Source organism: Oncorhynchus tshawytscha, linkage group LG01 (genome assembly GCF_018296145.1).
Source record: "Oncorhynchus tshawytscha isolate Ot180627B linkage group LG01, Otsh_v2.0, whole genome shotgun sequence".
Classification (NCBI taxonomy): domain Eukaryota; kingdom Metazoa; phylum Chordata; class Actinopteri; order Salmoniformes; family Salmonidae; genus Oncorhynchus; species Oncorhynchus tshawytscha.
In genome coordinates this window covers 23,220,829-23,246,191 of record NC_056429.1, presented here as the reverse complement: position 1 = coordinate 23,246,191, position 25,363 = coordinate 23,220,829, and the positions used below count along the sequence as shown (strand labels likewise).

Here is a 25,363-nt window from a genome sequence, read left to right as displayed (position 1 = left end):
GCTATATACAGGAGTACCAGATCAATGTGGAGCTATATACAGGGAGTACCAGTACCAGATCAATGTGGAGCTATATACAGTAGTACCAGTACCAGATCAATTTGGAGCTCTATACAGGGAGTACCAGATCAATGTGGAGCTATATACAGGGAGTACCAGTACCAGATCAATGTGGAGCTATATACAGGAGTACCAGTACCAGATCAATGTGGAGCTATATACAGGGTAGTACCAGATCAATGTGGAGCTATATACAGGGAGTACCAGTACCAGATCAATGTGGAGCCATATTCAGGGAGTACCAGTACCAGATCAATGTGGAGCTATATACAGGGAGTACCTGTACCAGATCAATGTGGAGCTATATACAGGGAGTACCAGTACCAGATCAATGTGGAGCTATATACAGGGAGTACCTGTACCAGATCAATGTGGAGCTATATACAGGAGTACCTGTACCAGATAAATGTGGAGCTATATACAGGGAGTACCTGTACCAGATCAATGTGGAGCTATATACAGGAGTACCTGTACCAGATCAATGTGGAGCTATATACAGGAGTACCTGTACCAGATCAATGTGGAGCTATATATCATCAAATCAAATCAAATCAATGTGGAGCTATATACAGGAGTACTTGTACCAGATCAATGTGGAGCTACTGTCTTATACCAGATCATATGTGGAGCTATATATGAGTGAGTACCAGTACCAGATCAATGTGGAGCTATATACAGGAGATAGTATGTACCAGATCAATGTACTATATACATAAGGATGAGTACCAGATATAGTACAGTATCAACGTATGCATATGAGATGAACAATGTGGAGCTATATACATTGGGAGTACCAGTACCAGATAAGCCATCAATCCCATGTGGAGTCTATATAGTGGGGAGTACCTGTACCAGATCAATGTGGAGCTATATACTGGAGTACCTGGTGACACCAGATCAATGTGGAGCCTTGATATCATGGAGTACCTGTAGCCAGATCAATGTCCTGGAGCTATATTTGCCCCGGTACCAGATCAATGTGGAGCTATACGGTTGAGGGCGGGAGTACCTGTACCAGGCGGTGATCAACCAGGATCAATCTGTAGAAGTTTGTGCTTTTGGTGACAAGCCGAATCAGCCTTCTGAGGCTGAAGAGTACCTGCGTACCAGATCAATGTTTGAGTGGAGTACCTACCAGATTTGTCTGTATACAGGAAGTACCTGTACCAGATCAATGTGGAGCTATATACAGGGAGTACCTGTACCAGATGAATGTGGAGCTATATACAGGAGTACCTGTACCAGATCAATGTGGAGCTATATACAGGGGAGTACCTGTACCAGATCAATGTGGAGCTATATACAGGGAGTACCTGTACCAGATAAATGTGGAGCTATATACAGGGAGTACCTGTACCAGATCAACGTGGAGCTATATACAGGGAGTATTTGTACCAGATCAATGTGGAGCTATATACAGGGAGTACCAGTACCAGATCAATGTGGAGCTATATACAGGGAGTATCAGATCAATGTGGAGCTATATACAGGGAGTACCAGTACCAGATCAATGTGGAGCCATATTCAGGGAGTACCAGTACCAGATCAATGTGGAGCTATATACAGGGAGTACCTGTACCAGATCAATGTGGAGCTATATACAGGGAGTACCAGTACCAGATCAATGTGGAGCTATATACAGGGAGTATCAGATCAATGTGGAGCTATATACAGGGAGTACCAGTACCAGATCAATGTGGAGCCATATTCAGGGAGTACCAGTACCAGATCAATGTGGAGCTATATACAGGGAGTACCTGTACCAGATCAATGTGGAGCTATATACAGGAAGTACCAGTACCAGATCAATGTGGAGCTATATACAGGGAGTACCAGATCAATGTGGAGCTATATACAGGGAGTACCAGTACCAGATCAATGTGGAGCCATATACAGTAGTACCAGTACCAGATCAATGTGGAGCTCTATACAGGGAGTACCAGATCAATGTGGAGCTATATACAGGGAGTACCAGTACCAGATCAATGTGGAGCTATATACAGTAGTACCAGTACCAGATCAATGTGGAACTATATACAGGGAGTACCAGTACCAGATCAACGTGGAGCTATATACAGGGAGTACCTGTACCAGATCAATGTGGAGCTATATACAGGGAGTACCTGTACCAGATGAATGTGGAGCCATATACATGGAGTACCTGTACCAGATCAATGTGGAGTCATATAGAGGGAGTACCAGTACCAGATCAATGTGGAGCTTTATACCGTGAGTACCTGTACCAGATCAATGTGGAGCTATATACAGGGAGTGCCAGTACCAGATCAATGTGGAGCTATATACAGGGAGTATCAGATCAATGTGGAGCTATATACAGGGAGTACCAGTACCAGATCAATGTGGAGCCATATTCAGGGAGTACCAGTACCAGATCAATGTGGAGCTATATAAAGGGAGTACCTGTACCAGATCAATGTGGAGCTATATACAGGGAGTACCAGTACCAGATCAATGTGGAGCATATACAGTAGTACCAGTACCAGATCAATGTGGAGCTCTGTACAGGGAGTACCAGATCAATGTGGAGCTATATACAGGAGTACCAGTACCAGATCAATGTGGAGCTATATACAGGAGTACCAGTACCAGATCAATGTGGAGCTATATACAGGGAGTACCAGTACCAGATCAATGTGGAGCTATATACAGGGAGTACCTGTACCAGATCAATGTGGAGCTATATACAGGAGTACCAGTACCAGATCAATGTGGAGCTATATACAGGGAGTACCTGTACCAGATGAATGTGGAGCTATATACAGGAGTACCTGTACCAGATCAATGTGGAGCTATATACAGGGGAGTACCTGTACCAGATCAATGTGGAGCTATATACAGGGAGTACCTGTACCAGATAAATGTGGAGCTATATACAGGGAGTACCTGTACCAGATCAACGTGGAGCTATATACAGGGAGTATTTGTACCAGATCAATGTGGAGCTATATACAAGGAGTACCAGTACCAGATCAACGTGGAGCTATATACAGGGAGTACCTGTACCAGATCAACGTGGAGCTATATACAGGGAGTACCAGTACCAGATCAGTGTGGAGCTATATACAGGAGTACCAGTACCAGATCAATGTGGAGCCATATACAGGGAGTACCAGTACCAGATCAATGTGGAGCTATATACAGGGAGTACCAGATCAATGTGGAGCTATATACAGGGAGTACCAGTACCAGATCAATGTGGAGCCATATACAGGAGTACCAGTACCAGATCAATGTGGAGCTATATACAGGGAGTACCAGATCAATGTGGAGCTATATACAGGAGTACCAGTACCAGATCAATGTGGAGCTATATACAGGAGTACCAGTACCAGATCAATGTGGAGCTATATACAGGGAGTACCAGTACCAGATCAATGTGGAGCTATATACAGGAGTACCTGTACCAGATCAATGTGGAGCTATATACAGGGAGTACCTGTACCAGATCAATGTGGAGCTATATACAGGAGTACCTGTACCAGATCAATGTGGAGCTATATACAGGAGTACCTGTACCAGATCAATGTGGAGCTATATACAGGGAGTACCTGTACCAGATCAATGTGGAGCTATATACAGGGAGTACCTGTACCAGATCAATGTGGAGCTATATACAGGGAGTACCTGTACCAGATCAATGTGGAGCTATATACAGGGAGTATTTGTACCAGATCAATGTGGAGCTATATACAGGAGTACCAGTACCAGATCAATGTGGAGCTATATACAGGAGTACCTGTACCAGATCAATGTGGAGCTATATACAGGGAGTACCAGATCAATGTGGAGCTATATACAGGAGTACCAGTACCAGATCAATGTGGAGCTATATACAGGAGTACCAGTACCAGATCAATGTGGAGCTATATACAGGGAGTACCTGTACCAGATCAATGTGGAGCTATATACAGGAGTACCTGTACCAGATCAATGTGGAGCTATATACAGGAGTACCTGTACCAGATCAATGTGGAGCTATATACAGGGAGTACCTGTACCAGATCAATGTGGAGCTATATACAGGAGTACCTGTACCAGATCAATGTGGAGCTATATACAGGAGTACCTGTACCAGATCAATGTGGAGCTATATACAGGGAGTACCTGTACCAGATCAATGTGGAGCTATATACAGGAGTACCTGTACCAGATCAATGTGGAGCTATATACAGGAGTACCTGTACCAGATCAACGTGGAGCTATATACAGGAGTACCTGTACCAGATCAATGTGGAGCCATATACAGGGAGTACCAGTACCAGATCAATGTGGAGCTATATACAAGGAGTACCAGATCAATGTGGAGCTATATACAGGGAGTACCAGTACCAGATCAATGTGGAGCTATATACAGGGAGTACCAGTACCAGATCAATGTGGAGCTATATACAGGGAGTACCTGTACCAGATCAATGTGGAGCTATATACAGGGAGTACCAGTACCAGATCAATGTGGAGCTATATACAGGGAGTACCAGATCAATGTGGAGCTATATACAGGGAGTACCAGTACCAGATCAATGTGGAGCCATATACAGTAGTACCAGTACCAGATCAATGTGGAGCTCTATACAGGAGTACCAGATCAATGTGGAACTATATACAGGGAGTACCAGTACCAGATCAATGTGGAGCTATATACAGGAGTACCTGTACCAGATCAACGTGAAGCTATATACAGGGAGTACCTGTACCAGATCAATGTGGAGCTATATACATGGAGTACCTGTACCAGATCAATGTGGAGTCATATAGAGGGAGTACCAGTACCAGATCAATGTGGAGCTTTATACAGGGAGTACCTGTACCAGATCAATGTGGAGCTATATACAGGGAGTGCCAGTACCAGATCAATGTGGAGCTATATACAGGGAGTACCAGTACGAGATCAATGTGGAGCTATATACAGGGAGTACCAGTACCAGATCAATGTGGAGCTATATACAGGGAGTATCAGATCAATGTGGAGCTATATACAGGGAGTACCAGTACCAGATCAATGTGGAGCCATATTCAGGGAGTACCAGTACCAGATCAATGTGGAGCTATATACAGGGAGTACCAGTACCAGATCAATGTGGAGCTATATACAGGGAGTACCAGTACCAGATCAATGTGGAGCTATATACAGGAGTATCAGATCAATGTGGAGCTATATACAGGAGTACCTGTACCAGATCAATGTGGAGCTATATACAGGAGTACCTGTACCAGATCAATGTGGAGCTATATACAGGAGTACCTGTACCAGATCAATGTGGAGCTATATACAGGGGAGTACCTGTACCAGATCAATGTGGAGCTATATACAGGGAGTACCTGTACCAGATAAATGTGGAGCTATATACAGGGAGTACCTGTACCAGATCAACGTGGAGCTATATACAGGGAGTATTTGTACCAGATCAATGTGGAGCTATATACAGGGAGTACCAGTACCAGATCAACGTGGAGTCATATAGAGGGAGTACCAGTACCAGATCAATGGGGAGCTTTATACAGGGAGTACATGTACCAGATCAATGTGGAGCTATATACAGGGAGTGCCAGTACCAGATCAATGTGGAGCTATATACAGGGAGTACCAGTACCAGATCAATGTGGAGCTATATACAGGGAGTACCAGTACCAGATCAATGTGGAGCTATATACAGGGAGTATCAGATCAATGTGGAGCTATATACAGGGAGTACCAGTACCAGATCAATGTGGAGCCATATTCAGGGAGTACCAGTACCAGATCAATGTGGAGCTATATACAGGGAGTACCAGTACCAGATCAATGTGGAGCTATATACAGGGAGTACCAGTACGAGATCAATGTGGAGCTATATACAGGGAATATCAGATCAATGTGGAGCTATATACAGGGAGTACCTGTACCAGATCAATGTGGAGCTATATACAGGGAGTACCTGTACCAGATCAATGTGGAGCTATATACAGGAGTACCTGTACCAGATCAACGTGGAGCTATATACAGGGAGTACCTGTACCAGATCAATGTGGAGCTATATACAGGGAGTACCTGTACCAGATCAATGTGGAGCTATATACAGGGAGTACCTGTACCAGATCAATGTGGAGCTATATACAGGGAGTATTTGTACCAGATCAATGTGGAGCTATATACAGGGAGTACCAGTACCAGATCAATGTGGAGCTATATACAGGAGTACCAGTACCAGATCAATGTGGAGCTATATACAGGAGTACCAGATCAATGTGGAGCTATATACAGGGAGTACCAGTACCAGATCAATGTGGAGCTATATACAGGGAGTACCTGTACCAGATAAATGTGGAGCTATATACAGGAGTACCTGTACCAGATCAATGTGGAGCTATATACAGGAGTACCTGTACCAGATCAATGTGGAGCTATATACAGGAGTACCTGTACCAGATCAATGTGGAGCTATATACAGGGAGTACCTGTACCAGATGAATGTGGAGCTATATACAGGAGTACCTGTACCAGATCAATGTGGAGCTATATACAGGGAGTACCTGTACCAGATCAATGTGGAGCTATATACAGGGAGTACCTGTACCACATAAATGTGGAGCTATATACAGGGAGTACCTGTACCAGATCAACGTGGAGCTATATACAGGGAGTATTTGTACCAGATCAATGTGGAGCTATATACAGGGAGTACCAGTACCAGATCAATGTGGAGCTATATACAGGGAGTATCAGATCAATGTGGAGCTATATACAGGGAGTACCAGATCAATGTGGAGCTATATACAGGGAGTACCAGTACCAGATCAATGTGGAGCCATATACAGTAGTACCAGTACCAGATCAATGTGGAGCTCTATACAGGGAGTACCAGATCAATGTGGAACTATATACAGGGAGTACCAGTACCAGATCAACGTAGAGCTATATACAGGGAGTACCTGTACCAGATCAACGTGAAGCTATATACAGGGAGTACCTGTACCAGATCAATGTGGAGCTATATACAGGGAGTATCAGTACGAGATCAATGTGGAGCTATATACAGGGAGTACAAGATCAATGTGGAGTCATATAGAGGGAGTACCAGTACCAGATCAATGGGGAGCTTTATACAGGGAGTACCTGTACCAGATCAATGTGGAGCTATATACAGGGAGTGCCAGTACCAGATCAATGTGGAGCTATATACAGGGAGTACCAGTACGAGATCAATGTGGAGCTATATACAGGGAGTACCAGTACGAGATCAATGTGGAGCTATATACAGGGAGTATCAGATCAATGTGGAGCTATATACAGGGAGTACCAGTACCAGATCAATGTGGAGCCATATTCAGGGAGTACCAGTACCAGATCAATGTTGAGCTATATACAGGGAGTACCAGTACCAGATCAATGTGGAGCTATATACAGGGAGTACCAGTACGAGATCAATGTGGAGCTATATACAGGGAGTATCAGATCAATGTGGAGCTATATACAGGGAGTACCAGTACCAGATCAATGTGGAGCCATATTCAGGGAGTACCAGTACCAGATCAATGTTGAGCTATATACAGGGAGTACCAGTACCAGATCAATGTGGAGCTATATACAGGGAGTACCAGTACCAGATCAATGTGGAGCTATATACAGGGAGTACCAGATCAATGTGGAGCTATATACAGGGAGTACCAGTACCAGATCAATGTGGAGCCATATACAGTAGTACCAGTACCAGATCAATGTGGAGCTCTATACAGGGAGTACCAGATCAATGTGGAGCTATATACAGGGAGTACCAGTACCAGATCAATGTGGAGCTATATACAGTAGTACCAGTACCAGATCAATGTGGAACTATATACAGGGAGTACCAGTACCAGATCAATGTGGAGCTATATACAGGGAGTACCTGTACCAGATCAATGTGGAGCTATATACAGGGAGTACCTGTACCAGATCAATGTGGAGCTATATACAGGGAGTACCTGTACCAGATGAATGTGGAGCTATATACAGGAGTACCTGTACCAGATCAATGTGGAGCTATATACAGGGGAGTACCTGTACCAGATCAATGTGGAGCTATATACAGGGAGTACCTGTACCAGATAAATGTGGAGCTATATACAGGGAGTACCTGTACCAGATCAACGTGGAGCTATATACAGGGAGTATTTGTACCAGATCAATGTGGAGCTATATACAGGGAGTACCTGTACCAGATCAACGTGGAGCTATATACAGGGAGTACCAGATCAGTGTGGAGCTATATACAGGGAGTACCAGTACCAGATCAATGTGGAGCCATATTCAGGGAGTACCAGTACCAGATCAATTTGGAGCTATATACAGTAGTACCAGTACCAGATCAATGTGGAGCTATATACAGGGAGTACCAGATCAATGTGGAGCTATATACAGGGAGTACCAGATCAATGTGGAGCTATATACAGGGAGTACCAGTACCAGATCAATGTGGAGCTATATACAGTAGTACCAGTACCAGATCAATGTGGAGCTATATACAGGGAGTACCTGTACCAGATCAATGTGGAGCTATATACAGGGGTACCAGTACCAGATCAATTTGGAGCTATATACACGGAGTACCAGTACCAGATCAATGTGGAGCTATATACAGAGAGTACCAGATCAATGTGGAGCTATATACAGGGAGTACCTGTTCCAGATCAACGTGGAGCTATTTACAGGGAGTATCTGCACCAGATCAATGTGGAGCTATATACAGGGAGTACCAGATCAATGTGGAGCTATATAAGGAGTACCAGTACCAGATCAATGTGGAGCTATATACAGGAGTACCAGTACCAGATCAATGTGGAGCTATATACAGTAGTACCAGTACCAGATCAATGTGGAACTATATACAGGGAGTACCAGTACCAGATCAATGTGGAGCTATATACAGGGAGTACCTGTACCAGATCAATGTGCAGCTATATACAGGGAGTACCTGTACCAGATCAATGTGGAGCTATATACAGGGAGTACCTGTACCAGATGAATGTGGAGCTATATACAGGAGTACCTGTACCAGATCAATGTGGAGCTATATACAGGGGAGTACCTGAACCAGATCAATGTGGAGCTATATACAGGAGTACCTGTACCAGATAAATGTGGAGCTATATACAGGGAGTACCTGTACCAGATCAACGTGGAGCTATATACAGGAGTATTTGTACCAGATCAATGTGGAGCTATATACAGGAGTACCTGTACCAGATCAACGTGGAGCTATATACAGGGAGTACCAGATCAATGTGGAGCTATATACAGGAGTACCAGTACCAGATCAATGTGGAGCCATATTCAGGGAGTACCAGTACCAGATCAATTTGGAGCTATATACAGTAGTACCAGTACCAGATCAATGTGGAGCTATATACAGGGAGTACAGATCAATGTGGAGTACAGGGAGTACCAGATCAATGTGGAGCTATATACAGGGAGTACCAGTACCAGATCAATGTGGAGCTATATACAGTAGTACCAGTACCAGATCAATGTGGAGCTATATACAGGGAGTACCTGTACCAGATCAATGTGGAGCTATATACAGGGGTACCAGTACCAGATCAATGTGGAGCTATATACACGGAGTACCAGTACCAGATCAATGTGGAGCTATATACAGAGAGTACCAGATCAATGTGGAGCTATATACAGGGAGTACCTGTTCCAGATCAACGTGGAGCTATTTACAGGGAGTATTTTCACCAGATCAATGTGGAGCTATATACAGGGAGTACCAGATCAATGTGGAGCTATATAAGGAGTACCAGTACCAGATCAATGTGGAGCTATATACAGGAGTACCAGTACCAGATCAATGTGGAGCTATATACAGGGAGTACCAGTACCAGATCAATGTGGAGCCATATTCAGGGAGTACCATTACCAGATCAATGTGGAGCTATATACAGTAGTACCAGTACCAGATCAATGTGGAGCGATATACAGGGAGTACCTGTACCAGATCAATGTGGAGCTATATACAGGGAGTACCAGTACCAGATCAATGTGGAGCTATATACAGGGAGTACCAGATCAATGTGGAGCTATATACAGGGAGTACCTGTACCAGATCAATGTGGAGCCATATACAGGAGTACCTGTACCAGATCAATGTGGAGCCATATACAGGGAGTACCTGTACCAGATCAATGTGGAGCTATGTACAGGAGTACCTGTACCCAATCAATGTGGAGCCATATAGAGGGAGTACCTGTACCAGATCAATGTGGAGCTATATACAGTAGTACCAGTACCAGATCAATGTGGAGCTATATACAGGGAGTACCAGTACCAGATAACTGTGGAGCTATATACAGGGAGTACCTGTACCAGATCAATGTGGAGCTATATACAGGGAGTACCTGTACCAGATCAATGTGGAGCTATATACAGGGAGTACCTGTACCAGATCAATGTGGAGCTATATACAGGGAGTACCTGTACCAGATCAATGTGGAGCTATATACAGGAGTACCTGTACCAGATCAATGTGGAGCTATATACAGGGAGTACCTGTACCAGATAAATGTGGAGCTATATACAGGGAGTGCCAGTACCAGATCAATGTGGAGCTATATACAGGGAGTACCAGTACGAGATCAATGTGGAGCTATATACAGGGAGTACCAGTACCAGATAACTGTGGAGCTATATACAGGAGTACCTGTACCAGATCAATGTGGAGCTATATACAGGGAGTACCTGTACCAGATCAATGTGGAGCTATATACAGGAGTACCTGTACCAGATCAATGTGGAGCTATATACAGGGGAGTACCTGTACCAGATCAATGTGGAGATATATACAGGGAGTACCTGTACCAGATAAATGTGGAGCTATATACAGGGAGTACCTGTACCAGATAAATGTGGAGCTATATACAGGGAATATCTGTACCAGATCAATGTGGAGCTATATACAGGGAATATCTGTACCAGATCAATGTGGAGCTATATACAGGGAGTACCAGTACCAGATCAACGTGGAGCTATATACAGGGAGTACCTGTACCAGATCAATGTGGAGCTATATACAGGGAGTACCTGTACCAGATCAATGTGGAGCTATATACAGGGAGTACCTGTACCACATCAATGAGGAGCTATATACAGGGAGTACCAGTACCTGATCAATGTGAAGCTATATACAGGGAATACCAGTACGAGATCAATGTGGAGCTATATACAGGGAGTACCAGTACCAGATAAATGTGGAGCTATATACAGGGAGTACCTGTACCAGATAAATGTGGAGCTATATACAGGGAATACCAGTACCAGATCAATGTGAAGCTATATACAGGGAATACCAGTACCAGATCAATGTGCAAAGGTACAAGGTATTTGAAGTAGATGTGTACATGAAGGCAGGGTATAGTGACTAGGCATCAGGATAGATAATTATAAGAGTAAAATAAAGAACAGAGTAACAGCAGCAAATGATGAGTGTAAAAGTGTGTGTCTAATGTGTATGCATGTGGGTGTGTTTGTGTTGTGTCGATATGCGTGTGTATTTTGTGTGTGTGCATATGTAGTTTATGTGAATGTGTGTGGGTTCGGTGTGGGAGTGTCAATGTAGTGTGTGTGAGTGAGTGTGTACTGTATATGGTGTGTATACACTGAGTATACCAAACATTAGGAACACCATCCTGATATTGAGTTTTCCTCTCCCCACCTCTAAAGCTTCCCACAAGGATGCTGGCTCATGTTGACTCCAATTTCCACAGTTGTGTCAAGTTGGCTGGATGTCCTTTGGGTGGTGGACCATTCTTGACATACTCATGAATCTGTAGAGCGTGAAAAGCCATGGAGCTCTTGACACAAACCGGTGCGCCTGGCACCTACAACCATACTCCGTTCAAAGGCACTTACATTTTTTGTCTTTCTATTCATTCTCTGAATGGCACACATACACAATCCATGTGTCATTTGTCTCAAGGCTTAAAAATCCTTCTTTAACCTGTCTCTTCCCCTTCATCTATACTGATTGAAGTGGATTTAACAAATGACATCAATAAGGGGTCATAGCTTTCACCTGGATTCCCCTGGTCAATCATGTAATGGACTGTCGTGTCATCAGCAAACTTGAAGATGGTGTTGGCCGTGCGTGGCAACGCAGTTGTGGGTGAACAGAGAGTACATTAGGGGACTAAGCACACACCTATGAGGGGCCCCCGTGTTGACGGTCAGCGTGGTGAAGGTGTTGTTGCCTACCAACGCCACCTTGGGCCGGCCTGTCATGAAGTCCAGGATCCAGTTGCAGAGGGAGGGGTTCAGTCCCAGGGTCCCTAGCTTGGTGATGTGCCTGGAGGGGACTATGCTATTGAACACTGAGCTGTAGTCTATGAAAAGCATTCTCACATACTGTAGTTATTCTCTCTCTTGTCCAGGGTAGAGGGCAGTGTGTACAATTGAGATAGGGTCATCTGTTGATCTGTTGGGGCGGTATGCGAATTGGAGTGGGTCTAGGGTGTCTTGGATGATGGTGTTGATGGGTGTCATGACCATGTTTGTTTTGTTGGATTAAAAAAGCAGATGTGGAACAAACCAACTGTTCAAAACCTTGCCTATGTAACACACACTAGTTCAAGAATGGGCGAAATACATTTTTTTTACAGAAATTCACACCATGCTACACTGAGGCCAGATATACGTTGCACAGTCAACATTCTAGGTGAAAATGACAGAATTTCTCTTCTCCTCCACTGTCTTACACTTTTCCCCTCATCTTTCCTGCAGTTTCCATGGCAACTCTGTGTTGCATGACTGGTTGTCAGCCCACTCAGGCAATGCAGTACTGCACAGTACCCTTAGTGTGAAGTCAGAAATAAAACATTCTCTCCGTTCATTTCACCATCACACCATCTCACCACCACAACAGCTGAGAGAGAGACCCAGGCACTTCCCCCTCAGACTTCATGTGTCCCCTATCACTGCTATGAACTCATGCTGGTCCATTCTCTCTTTAGCCCTCCAAACCCTGGGTGAGTTGTAGCCTAGGTTTTTATGAACACAAGCATAGTTACTGTATATCAATGGCCACTGACCTCATTAACTAAGACCATGTAACCCTGAACCTCACCCTCCGAAGCAAATGAAGTTTTATGCTTTGTTCACTACAAACAAGACATCCTGAAAAGGCTGTCTATTTCAATGGGAAAGAAAGTAAAGCACTAAAGACACTGGATCTGGATTAGAGAGTAATAGCCTGCTGTGAGTTCTGGAGATAATTAAGATGAAAAGAAATAGAATGGATAATGGAATGGTTTTACAGGAGGTTATGCATCAGGACTGCCTTAACAAGAACCAGTAGAGGATGGCTGAGTTGGATCCTGTTTGGGAGAGTCAGAGAGGGGTCATATTTCAATAGCATCTCCTCTCCCTAACATGATAATGGAAGATGACAGTTCTACGATCCTGTTACTGTAAGAAGATAAACTTTTACAAGGATAGGGTCAGTGAGTCAGCATTTAGAGCCTCTCGTTTGACAAAGCAAGAAATATCCTGAGCCCCCGCTCTGCAATAAGACGTAGATGAGACAATGTGTCTTGTCTGTCTCCTCTCCTCTCAGGCCCTAATGCAAATGTGTGTTCAGCACACTGATTCAGTATTATAAAGCCACTCACATGCTGTGATGCGAGATTAATGGTCTCAATAAAAGTGAAACTCACTGGCAATAAAAGCAATTGAGGCCCTCTGGTTTGATGGGATACTGCTCCTAAAACCATATCACATGACAAATTGTCATTGGGGGAGGGGGGGCAAACAAAACAAAACATCAAGAACAACCCATTATAACTCCACAGAAAAGTGGAATTGACATTCCTGTAGGTCCTTGGCTATTGTTCGTAGATATAGTATCAGACCTTTATGCATTTTTGTTTTTCTATATTTCTGAGTATGGGGCTGAACATATTCGTCACATTCTTGGACTTATGGATAGGCTATACTCACTGGTTTATTGAGTGGTCTTCATTTTTCACTGTGTTGCGGTGATAAAATGCAGGAACAGAAATACCAAAGTAGGCCAGTGTGAGGCATTCTGGGATGCCAGGACACCCCCTGGGCTTCTACAGAAGAAGACATCTATTTAATATAGCTTCCATTTATTCCACATTGTTTCATTTTAAAGGTAAATTCTCGAAATTAAAGCATGTTTACATCCTGTCAATACTTCAGTTTAATGTTATGACTGCATAGAATCGATGAAACATATAAAAGTGCTTTCCTCACAATCTTAAATAAGCATGCCCCATTCAAAAAATTTAGAACCAGGAACAGATATAGCCCGTGGTTCACTCCAGACCTGACTGCCCTTGACCAGCACAAAAACATCCTGTGGTGTACTGCATTAGCATCGAATAGCCCCCGCGATATGCAACTTTTCAGGGAAGTTAGGAACCAATATACACAGGCTGTTAGGAAAGCAAAGGCTAGGTTTTTCAAACAGAAATTTGCATCCTGTAGCACAAACTCCAAAAGGTTCTGGGACACTGTAAAGTCCATGGAGAATAAGAGCACCTCCTCCCACCTGCCCACTGCACGATAATTTCAAAAAGCATTTTTCTAAGGCTGGCCATGCTTTCCACCTGGCCAACAGCTCTGCACCCCCCACAGCAACTTGCCCAAGCCTCCCCATTTCTCCTTCCCCCAAATTCAGATAGCTGATGTTCTGAAGGAGCTACAAATCTGTAAATAGCCCATCCAACTACCTCATCCCCATACTGTTTTTTTTTGTGCTCCTTTGCACCCCAGTATCTCTACTTGCACATTCATATTCTGCACATCTATTACTCCAGTGTTTAATTGCTAAATTGTAATTATTTCGCCACTATGGCCTATTTATTGCCTTACCTCCCTTATCTTACCTCATTTGCACACACTGTATATAGACTTTTTGTCCTATTGTGTTATTGACTGTATGTTTGTTTATTCCATGTATAACTCTGTGTTGTTGTTTGTGTCGCACTGCTTTGCTTTATCTTGGCCAGGTCGCAGTTGTAAATGAGAACTTGTTTTCAACTAGCCTACCTGGTTAAATAAAGGTGAAATAAATAAAATAATAAAAAATAAAAAATCTAATTTAATCCATTTTGTGATTTGATATTGTAAACTGTAAGCTCTGTTTACCCAGTATTTCTTATCCAAATGTTTCCTTGCCTGCAATTTGTTTTATCCAGGAATGTGAATAGGAGTACAACGTATGTTGTTCTCTGTGAGGTAGAAATCCCTCTCATTTTACATCAGTGATAGAGAGACATAATGAAATCAAATATAGTTAACTAATTCACTGTATTAGAAAAGAGCTCTCGGTCTTTGGGCCAAATGAGCACAGATGATGTGAGAAGTTACGGTTATTAGGAAAGGTTTCTTACACTGACAGAAGGTAGCATTTCCTCTAAAATGTAGAATGCAGTGACAGAAGAAATGTTGAATTCTGAATATCATTGATATGCATTGAAAAGGTATCATGAGAACAGTGTTGTCTGAGTTCACTGCCAGTGCATTTTACCTCAGAAAGCTGATTAAAGACACATAGATAATTCAGGCAGGTGAGGGAATATATTTATGAATGATTTATGGTGCACTTATTCAAACTACGCTGTGATTTTCACATGGTAACACTCTTCATCCCTCCCTTTTCTTCCCTCCACCCGGAGCCTGACTGTGACAAACATAGGCTGTATGTATTGTCACGTTCTGACCTAAGTTCCTTTGTTATGTCTTCGTTTTAGTTTGGTCAGGGCGTGAGTTGGGGTGGGTAGTCTATGTTCTTTTTCCTATGTTGTGGTTTTGTGTTTGGCCTGGTATGGTATGGTTCTCAATCAAAGGCAGGTGTCGTTCGTTGTCTCTGATTGAGAATCATACTTAGGTAGCCTTTTCCCACCTGTGTTTTGTGGGTGATTATTTCCTGTTTAGTGTTTTTTCCATTCACCTTACGGGACTGTTGATTTGTCGTTTAATGTTTTGTTCAGTGTTCAGTTATTTTATAAAAAATATTAACACTTACCACGCTGCGCTTTGGTCCTCACCTTCTTCCACCACAGACGATCGTTACATGTATAGGATGTATGGATTGTGCTCTGCCCCGCTCTCCTTCTCATCTCTGTGATAATGTGTGTTTTCAGCACTTCTGTGTGAGCTATGTTAATATGCATCCCAGAAATGATATTTGCTGTTAGGTATTTTATTAGGATCCCCATAATACATAACATTAATGACATAATGACATAATACATAACATTAATAGAGAAGAACAGCTCAAGGACAGAACTACATAAAAAAAATTGGGTAAAATAGGGGAGAGGCGTTGTGCTGTGAGGTATTGCTTTATCTGTTTTTTAAAATCAGGTTGGCTGTTTATTTGAGCAATATGAGATGGAATGGAGTTCCATTTATATCAGCCCTTTGATTACAATGAATAGCAAGACGTGCCACTCTGTTCTGGGCCAGCTGCAGCTTAACTAGGTCTTTCCTTGCAGCACTGGACCACACGACTGGACAATAATCAAGATTAGACAAAACTAGAGCCTGCAGAACTTGCTTTTTGTAGTGTGGTGTCAAAAAAGCAGAGCATCTCTTTATTACAGACAGTCTTCTCCCCATCTTTACAACCATTGAATATTTTTGTCTTCACCATGACAGTTTAGAATCTAAGGTACCACCAAGTCATTTCGTCTCCTCAACTTGCTCAACAGCCACACCATTCATTACCAGATTCAGTTGAGGTCTAGAACTTAGGGAGACCTAAGGGATTTCTGCTCCACTTTCCCCTCCTTCAGTTTATTCATTTATCTCTCTAATATTTGTGCCTGTCTGGACTGAGGACGGGAGGTTGATGTCTGTGAGATGGTCTTTAAGTGAAAGAACAGCATGACTTACCTGTGTTCATCTCAATGGGCTGCAGGAATGATATTGTTGAATGGCATTGTAAGAAAGAGACCGAGGGCCTCAGTCTAGACTAGTGACTAGATGGTGTTGGTGGAGTGGAAGGAGGGTTGCGACAACAGGAATCAGGTTGTTATTCGGAGCTCCAGTGAGCAATAGCGGGAAAAGGTTTACAGGAACTTGAATTCAAATAAAGTTGCAATGGCATCGAAAGCAAAGCTAAGATTAATAGTTGCTTAATTCAAGACTAGAAACACTGCCAAGACCTGCAGAACACGATGCCCAGATAGGCAACCTCGCCAGAAGGTGAAAATAACAATAGCTATTAGCTGTGGCCTGTAGCTTGGCCTCAGCCACACTCTGCCCTTTCTTTTACTAAAATGCCAGAGAGCTGGTTATACACTCAGTGGCCAGTTTATTAGGTACACCCATCTAGTTGACTTGTTTTTTTTTTTTTTTTTGTCGCACCATTCTCATAAACCCTAGACACTGTGTAAAGACCTGTGGAGGCTGCCCGTTTCTGAGATACTGGAACCAGTGCGACTGACAATGACGATCATAGCACGCTCAAAGTTGCTTCGGTCACTAATTTTGGCCATTCTAACGTTCAATCGATCAGCAGCTGAATGCGTCGATGCCTGTCTGTCTGCTTTATATAGCAAGCCGCGGCCAAGCGACTCACTGTCTGTAGGAGCGAACCATTTGCGTGAACTTACCTAATAAACTGGCCGCGGAGTGTGCACTGTAGCTCCACCTTGATCCTGGAAGATTCCAACAACAGGTGAGTCAGAAAATAGATCAACTGTTTAGATGTGAATATTCTTTCAGCATAGAATGCAATATGTAAATCCTGTGATCTGCTTTTATATCAATTTCAACCTATAATTTATTATCAAAATGCTGAGCATTAAATTCTCTCCAAGGACAGAGTAGCGCACTTGCATTACAATTGGAGAGTGTAGGCCTATGTGTTGGTACATTCGTTAGAATCAGTGGTGGAGCAGTAGTACTCCACATAGGCATTAAACACAATAAAGCTTCCCTGCATTTGAACTCTAATGAATACCTATAGAACATATACAGTTGAAGTGGGAAGTTTACATACACTTAGGTTGGAGTCATTAAAACTCGTTTTTCAACCACTCCACACATTTCTTGTTAACAAACTATAGTTTTGGCAAGTCGGTTAGGACATTTACTTTGTGCATGACACAAGTAATTTTTCCAACAATTGTTTACAGACAGATTATTTCACTTATAATTCACTGTATCACAATTCCAGTGGGTCAGAAGTTAACATACACTAAGTTGATTGTGCCTTTAAACAGCTTGGAAAATTCCAGAAAATTATGTCATGCTTTAGAAGCTTTTGATAGGCTAATTGACATCATTTGAGTCAATTGGAGGTGTATCTGTGGATGTATTTCAAGGCCTACCTTCAAACTCAGTGCCTCTTTGCTTGGGGAAACAGGTACAAAAGTATCTATAGCCACAGTAAAACGAGTCCTATATCAACATAACCCGAAAGGCCGCTCAGCAATGAAGAAGCCACTGCTCCAGACCCACCATAAAAAAAGCCAGACTACGGTTTGCAACTGCACATGGGGACAAAGATCGTACTTTTTTGAGCAATGTGCTTTGGTCTGATGAAACACAAATAGAACTGTTTGGCCATAATGACCATCATCGTGTTTGGAGGAAAAAGGGGGAGGCTTGCAAGCAGGAGAAGACCATCCCAACCGTGAAGCACGGGGGTGGAAGCATCATGATGTGGTGTTGCTTTGCTGCAGGAGGGACTAGTGCACTTCACAAAATAGATGGCATCATGAGGGAGGAAAATTATGTGGATATATTGAATTCATATCTCAAGACATTAGTCAGGAAGTTAAAGCTTGGGTCTTCCAAATGGACATTGACCTCACGCATACTTCCAAAGTTGTGGCAAAATGGCTTAAGGACAACAAAGTCAAGGTATTGGAGTGACCATCACAAAGCCCTGAACTCAATCCCATAGAACATTGGTGGGCAGAACTGAAAAAACGTGTGTGAGCAAGGAGGCCTACAAACCTGACTCAGTTGCACCAGCTCTGTCAGGAGGAATGGGTCAAAATTCACCCAACTTTATGTGGGAAGCTTGTGGAAGGCTGCCTGAAACATTTGACCCAAGTTAAACAATTTAAAGGCAATGCTACCAAATACTAATTGAGGGTAAATCAAAGCTGAAATAAATCCATCTCTCTCCTATTATTCTGACATTTCACATTCTTAAAATAAAGTGATGATCCTAACTGACCTAAGACTGAATTTTTACTAGGATTAAATGGCTGGAATTGTGAAATACTGAGTTTAAATGTATTTGGCTAAGGTGTATGTAAACTTCCGACTTCAACTGTATATTAAATTAGATTTTTTTTTCAACCTCATTTTGTGGAAAATGGCATGTTGCAAGGAATGATTGGTGCTCAACAGGTCAGAGAAAGGAGATATGTTTCTGATTTTGGCTCATTGGCCATGCATCCTGCCTCTTGGGTCTGATGTTTGTCTTGAGGTCAGGATTCTAACATGATTGAGTTAAGTGGCTGGAGCTAGAGTACTACTTTAAGTGAATCTGCTTGCCATCGTGACTGACACCACTTGACTACTGAGTCACGTGTTACAGTATGTGGGAGAGACACAGATGCAGATGCTCACTAACTAACTTACGTAAGCCATTTTAACCATCTATAGTGGGTTATATATTGCTCAATGACCATGTTTGTGGTTTTGACTCTCTCAAAGGGAAAACATTTAGCAACATTTGGCTTTAATCTAAAAAAGGAACATCCAAATTTAAGATGGCTGCTCTGCTCTAATTGTCACAAATGCTCGGAGGAATATGCTGCAGATCGTCCTTTATGTTCTGTATCATACCATCTGAGCTATACAATACATCACCATTTTCAGATGAGGCTTTCTGTGTCTCCCCTAGCTACTGCCTATATAACCCTAAACTAAATCAGGCCCATCAGGGCATGTTTAAATGCTGCTGAACGAAGTGTGAGACTCTTTCTCTCCATTGATCCATGGCTCAGTAGCTGTGATTTAACCACTTTGAGTCTGTGCGTGGCTCCACAAATGGCATCCTTATTTCATCAGGTCGCCCCCGTCTTACATGGGAATCCACTAACACCACTACCTACACTAAAGCTGCCATGGCCTGGGAGTCACGAGGCTGGGAGGAATGGGGATCTGAAAGGGTCAGTCATTGTTTACCTGGACAGGCGGGGGTGTTGGGGGTGGTGGTGGGAGGTGACATATTACTCATCACCGCAGGTTGTTGGTGTGAGGGCTTATCTTTATGTGCACAGTGTTGGAGCATAGCTGCAGATGAGATTCCTCATCACTTTTCCTGCTGTGCGGGTGCGTGGGAGAATTACAAGCGTGAATATGCTGTTCATACACTGGGGTATTGCCCAGTGAGTTTTACATAGTCATTGTATGGCGCTTTACCATGTCTTTGATGCAGTGAAAGAGGGAGAAACCATGACTACATGGGTTAAGATGACATGCTGTCAGGCTAAGTATATCTTTACCCCAGACTGTCGTCCTCCAGTATAGTAAACCATTCCCTCTGTGCTCTTTTACACTCTCCAACTTCTGAAGCCCACTTTAGAAAACCACACGACAAAACACATCTCGGCTGATACTCACTAAAACAATATATTACAGCATAATTAAATGTGTTGAGAAAGACAATTGATTTATGTTACATAGTTTAAGTAAAATTGCATTTGTGTGTTCACTTATTGGCATTTACCTCTGAGAAAGCATGCAGCAACGTTTCTGTTTTAAGGAAAGAAAATACTCTCATTTGCCTCAGGGACATTCAAACTATAAACATTATTATTTATTTTTCTGTCTTTACTTGATTGATTTCAATTGTAAAATATGTTTTTCTCTACTGTCTTTTTCGTTATGTGTCGTCCCCAGTGGTGGAAAAAGTAACCAATTGTCATACTTGAGTAAAAGTATAAATGCCTTAATTGAAAGTTACTCAAGTAAAAGTGAAAGTCACCCAGTAAAGTAATTATTGAGTAAAAGTCTAAAAGTATTTGGTTTTAAATATCCTTAAGTATCAAAAGTAAATTTAATTGTTAAAATATATTTAAGTATCAAAAGTAGAAGTAAAAGTATAAAAAAAATGTCAAATTACTTATATCAAGCAAAGCAGACTGCACTATTTTCTTGTTTTTAAAATGTACGGATAACCAGGGGCACACTTCAACACTCACACATTATTTACCAAATATGCATTTGTGTTTAGTGAGTCCGCTTGACCATAGGCTGGGTTTTCTTGATAAGTGCGTGAATTAAACATTTTTCCTGTCCAGCTAAGCATTCAAAATGTAACAAATACTTCGGGTTGTCAGGGACAATGTATGGAGTAAAAAGTATAATATTTTCTTTAGGAATGTAGTGAAGGAAAAGTAAAAGTTGTCAAAAATATAAATAGTAAAGTAAAGTACAAATACCCCCCAAAACTACTTCTAACTACTTTTACTTAAGTACTTTACACCACTGGTCGTATCCCAGGAAAAAAAGGAAAACAAATTGAATGAATAAGTAAAGTAAACATGACTACAGTAAGTACTTTAGGTTTAATATCTAAACTCAGAAAGCAAAATTAATACTGTATTAGTCAATGTCATATTCAAAAACCACTCAAATATAATCATGAAACATTCATTAATTTTCATTGTGCGCATAATGAGATCTTCATAACCTTTACTACCGTGGGCTAAATCAGGGTCACACAGTGTTTCTTTGCAGTCTTAAACAACCCACTTTGAAACAGAAGTACACCCCTCACACACATGATTATGGGTTTAAAAAAGAAGACATCTGTCAACAGATATAGAGTTGAAAGGTATTCAATTTTGAGTTTGCCTCCTAATAATATACTTTATATACATCACAGAAGACTGAAATATAACAAAACCGTTTGACATAGAAACACCGGATTTGCGGCGGGTTTTTAAATAATGTTGATTAATTATGAAATTATGAAAAACATTTATGACATTCCACACGAGGCCACTAGGTCATTTGACTGCAGGAAAGGGCTACATAACATATCTTTGAGGAGGGCAGAAAGTCTGCTAGTGGACCATCCTGTAGTCTAGAATCTGCTATATATTGACAGAGTAAGTCAGAGATCAGGAGTTAATATTGATGAGGCAGTTATTATCCAAGCCCCAATCGCCTCTGTAGTCATTATCATGCCACTGCTTTGTAGGCTATACAGGGAGAGGCACTCCTCTGAGATCCATGGTATGGCAACCAAACAAACGTGAACAGAAGGGCAGACATCCGTAACGTGGAGCTTGGTATTCTTGAGGATAAAGCTTCTGAAAATAGCCATGTCTCCATCACAACCCTGATGCTGCCTGCTGCCGCTCACAGCAACAACCTCTTTTCTCCTCCAGCTCAGATTTGGGTTTAATACCCGCGATTCCATTTCATGCCTATGACTCACTCGTTCTCCTTCTGAATCTGAGGGTATGTTTAGTTCTTCTGTGGCACCATGGTTTAAGAGCAGGGATGTGTTATTTCATTTTCTCCTCAGTGAGGCTCAGCCCATCCAGCTAACATTACAGACACTCACTACCACTCCAATGGAAGGGGTGTGAATGATATAAAATCAGCTTCAAAATGTAACAGATTTCTATGATAATAAAACACAGATGAGTTTACATTGCACTATTTAGGTAGGCATCAATTACAAACTGTAGTTTTGAAGATAATAAATTGAGATCTAGCTGTGTTTTGAGGACGTATACATCGCTGGTATCTAGGTTGTTCTACTAAGAATTTAAATAGCCTCAGTCAAATGAAACTGCATTCTTTTGACTCATGCTCGCCATGGCTACAGATTGATATACTTCGCTCTTAGTATTGACTCAATATGGACAGTCGGTTGATTTGATTGCCATGACAGGGAATCATGACATAGAACATAAATAACTTTCAGAGAATGTACATAAACCTAATCTATCTGCATTCTCTGCTTGAGGGGTGATGATGTAAGGTCTGTTTTGTTCTACAGAGACGTCATTGTGCTGTTGTTGTGATTTGAAGTGTATTGATGAGAACATTGAATGCAGTATTTGTCTGGGGTTTTGAAACATTAAACTGTGGGCTAAGATCTTTTAAATTGGGACATTATTGCTAAATGCCTTTTTCTTGTGCTTCATTATTTTTCATTTATTTTCAAATTTAAAAGCATTTTTGCTTGAAGACATGAATCGGGTGGCCATCACAGGCATCGGGGTCCACCTGCTCCTCAGTAAAGGAGGAAAATGTTTCACTCACTAATGAAAGCAGGGCTTTCTGAGTGGCACAGAGGTCTAAGGCACTGCATCTAAGTGCTAGAGGCGTCATAGCAGACCCTGGTTTGATCCTGGGCTGTATCACAACCAGCTGTGATCAGGAGTCCCATAGGGCAGTGCATAATTGGCCCAGCGTCGTCCGGGTTAAGGGAGGGTTTGGCCGGGGTAGGCTGTCATTGTAAATTAAGAATTTGTTCTTAACTGACTTGCCTAGTTAAATAAAGCTTAAATAATAATACAAAAAATGTTTGAGGCTCTCAACTGTAGGATGTTTTGAATGGCAAGATACATGATGTACTAAACATGCCCTCAACCCATCTTTCTTGTGGCGCATTGCCCTCTGGGATTCCCTCTGCTCAGAGATAACAATAATACATGTTGATGTATTGTGTATGTTGTTAGTTATGGGGGATTTCTTGTTTCATTTTTTGTTTTTTGCCATTGTCTTTTTCAGTATTGAAACAAACTGAAGTACAGTAAACTGCTTGAGCAACCTGTGAAACAGAACTAAATATGTTATTTTCTTTCCCTTTCTCCATTTTCTCAGGAATGATTTATTGCTTAATAAGCGAGCATTCATCATCACATTGGGATTGAGAGGAGGAGACAAAGTGGCAGGAGTACCTACTGTACATGACACAGATGATGTAATCAGAGACTTTTCCAGAGCCTAGTGCCCTGCAGGACTTACACTGACAGGGAAGCAAACATTTGGCAGGACAACATGAACAAATGCAGGCCAGTGCACTGGGCAACTCTGTCCATCCACCACCAGTGATATCCAGGGGCCTTCTACTAACCCTGGCCAAACTGACTCCAACATAGGCAACACAAACCGAAGACTGTCACCTGTCTGCCCTGGTAAGTAGTAAAATAGCCCTTTGAAATGCTTATGTTCAAGAATTCCATGCTGTACTTCAGTTGTTTCCATGCATTCTGAGATAGCTCCAGTCAGAGTTGGCTAATTTATGTTAGTCTTTTTTAGAAACTGTTTTTGGGGTTAATTTTGCAGTGATGTAAGCTTCCAGTATGGTAGATTTACTGGCCCCGTGGTCCAGTGCTGTAGACTTACTGGCCCCGTTGCCCAGTGCTGTAGACTTACTGGCCCCGTTGCCCAGTGCTGTAGACTTAATGGCCCCATTGCCCAGTGCTGTAGACTTAATGGCCCCGTTGTCCAGTGCTGTAGACTTAATGGCCCCGTTGTCCAGTGCTGTAGACTTACTGGCCCCGTTGCCCAGTGCTGTAGACTTACTGGCCCCATTGCCCAGTGCTGTAGACTTACTGGCCCCGTTGCCCAGCGCTGTAGACTTAATGGCCCCATTGCCCAGTGCTGTAGACTTAATGGCCCCGTTGTCCAGTGCTGTAGACTTAATGGCCCCATTGCCCAGTGCTGTAGACTTAATGGCCCAGTTGCCCAGTGCTGTAGACTTACTGGCCCCATTGCCCAGTGCTGTAGACTTACTGGCCCCAGTTACCCAGTGCTGTAGACTTAATGGCCCCATTGCCCAGTACTGTAGACTTACTGGCCCCATTGCCCAGTGCTGTAGACTTACTGGCCCCATTTCCCAGTACTGTAGACCAACTGGCCCCATTTCCCAGTACTGTAGACTTACTGGCCCCATTTCCCAGTACTGTAGACTTACTGGCCCCATTGCCCAGTACTGTAGACTTACTGGCCCCATTGCCCAGTACTGTAGACTTACTGGCCCCATTGCCCAGTACTGTAGGAATGTAATTTATGTAAATTTCATCTATTCGGTTCTGTACCTGTCTATTCATCTTATGTACAGTATTATGTCATTTAATGTAGTTTTTATGTAGTTGTCTATTACTGTTCTGTTTTATGTCATGCTTTATGTTTAGTGTGGACCCCAGGAAGAGTAGATGCTGCTCTGGCTGTAGCTAATGGGGATTCTAATAAAATACGAAAATACTAAATACTGTAGACTTACTAGGCCTGGGAGGCTCTTCTGATGTCATCTGAGTGCAGCTGGGTCCTCTACTAAAGTGATGATCGAAGTCTAGTGAAAGG

At 42.4% G+C, this 25,363-nt stretch overlaps 1 pseudogene; it reads right to left on the bottom strand.

Moving 5' to 3' along the window:
- LOC112244990 overlaps positions 1-24,833 on the bottom strand; it is a 99,167-nt pseudogene extending 74,334 nt beyond the window's left edge.
- Positions 24,834-25,363: the final 530 nt, after the last annotated feature.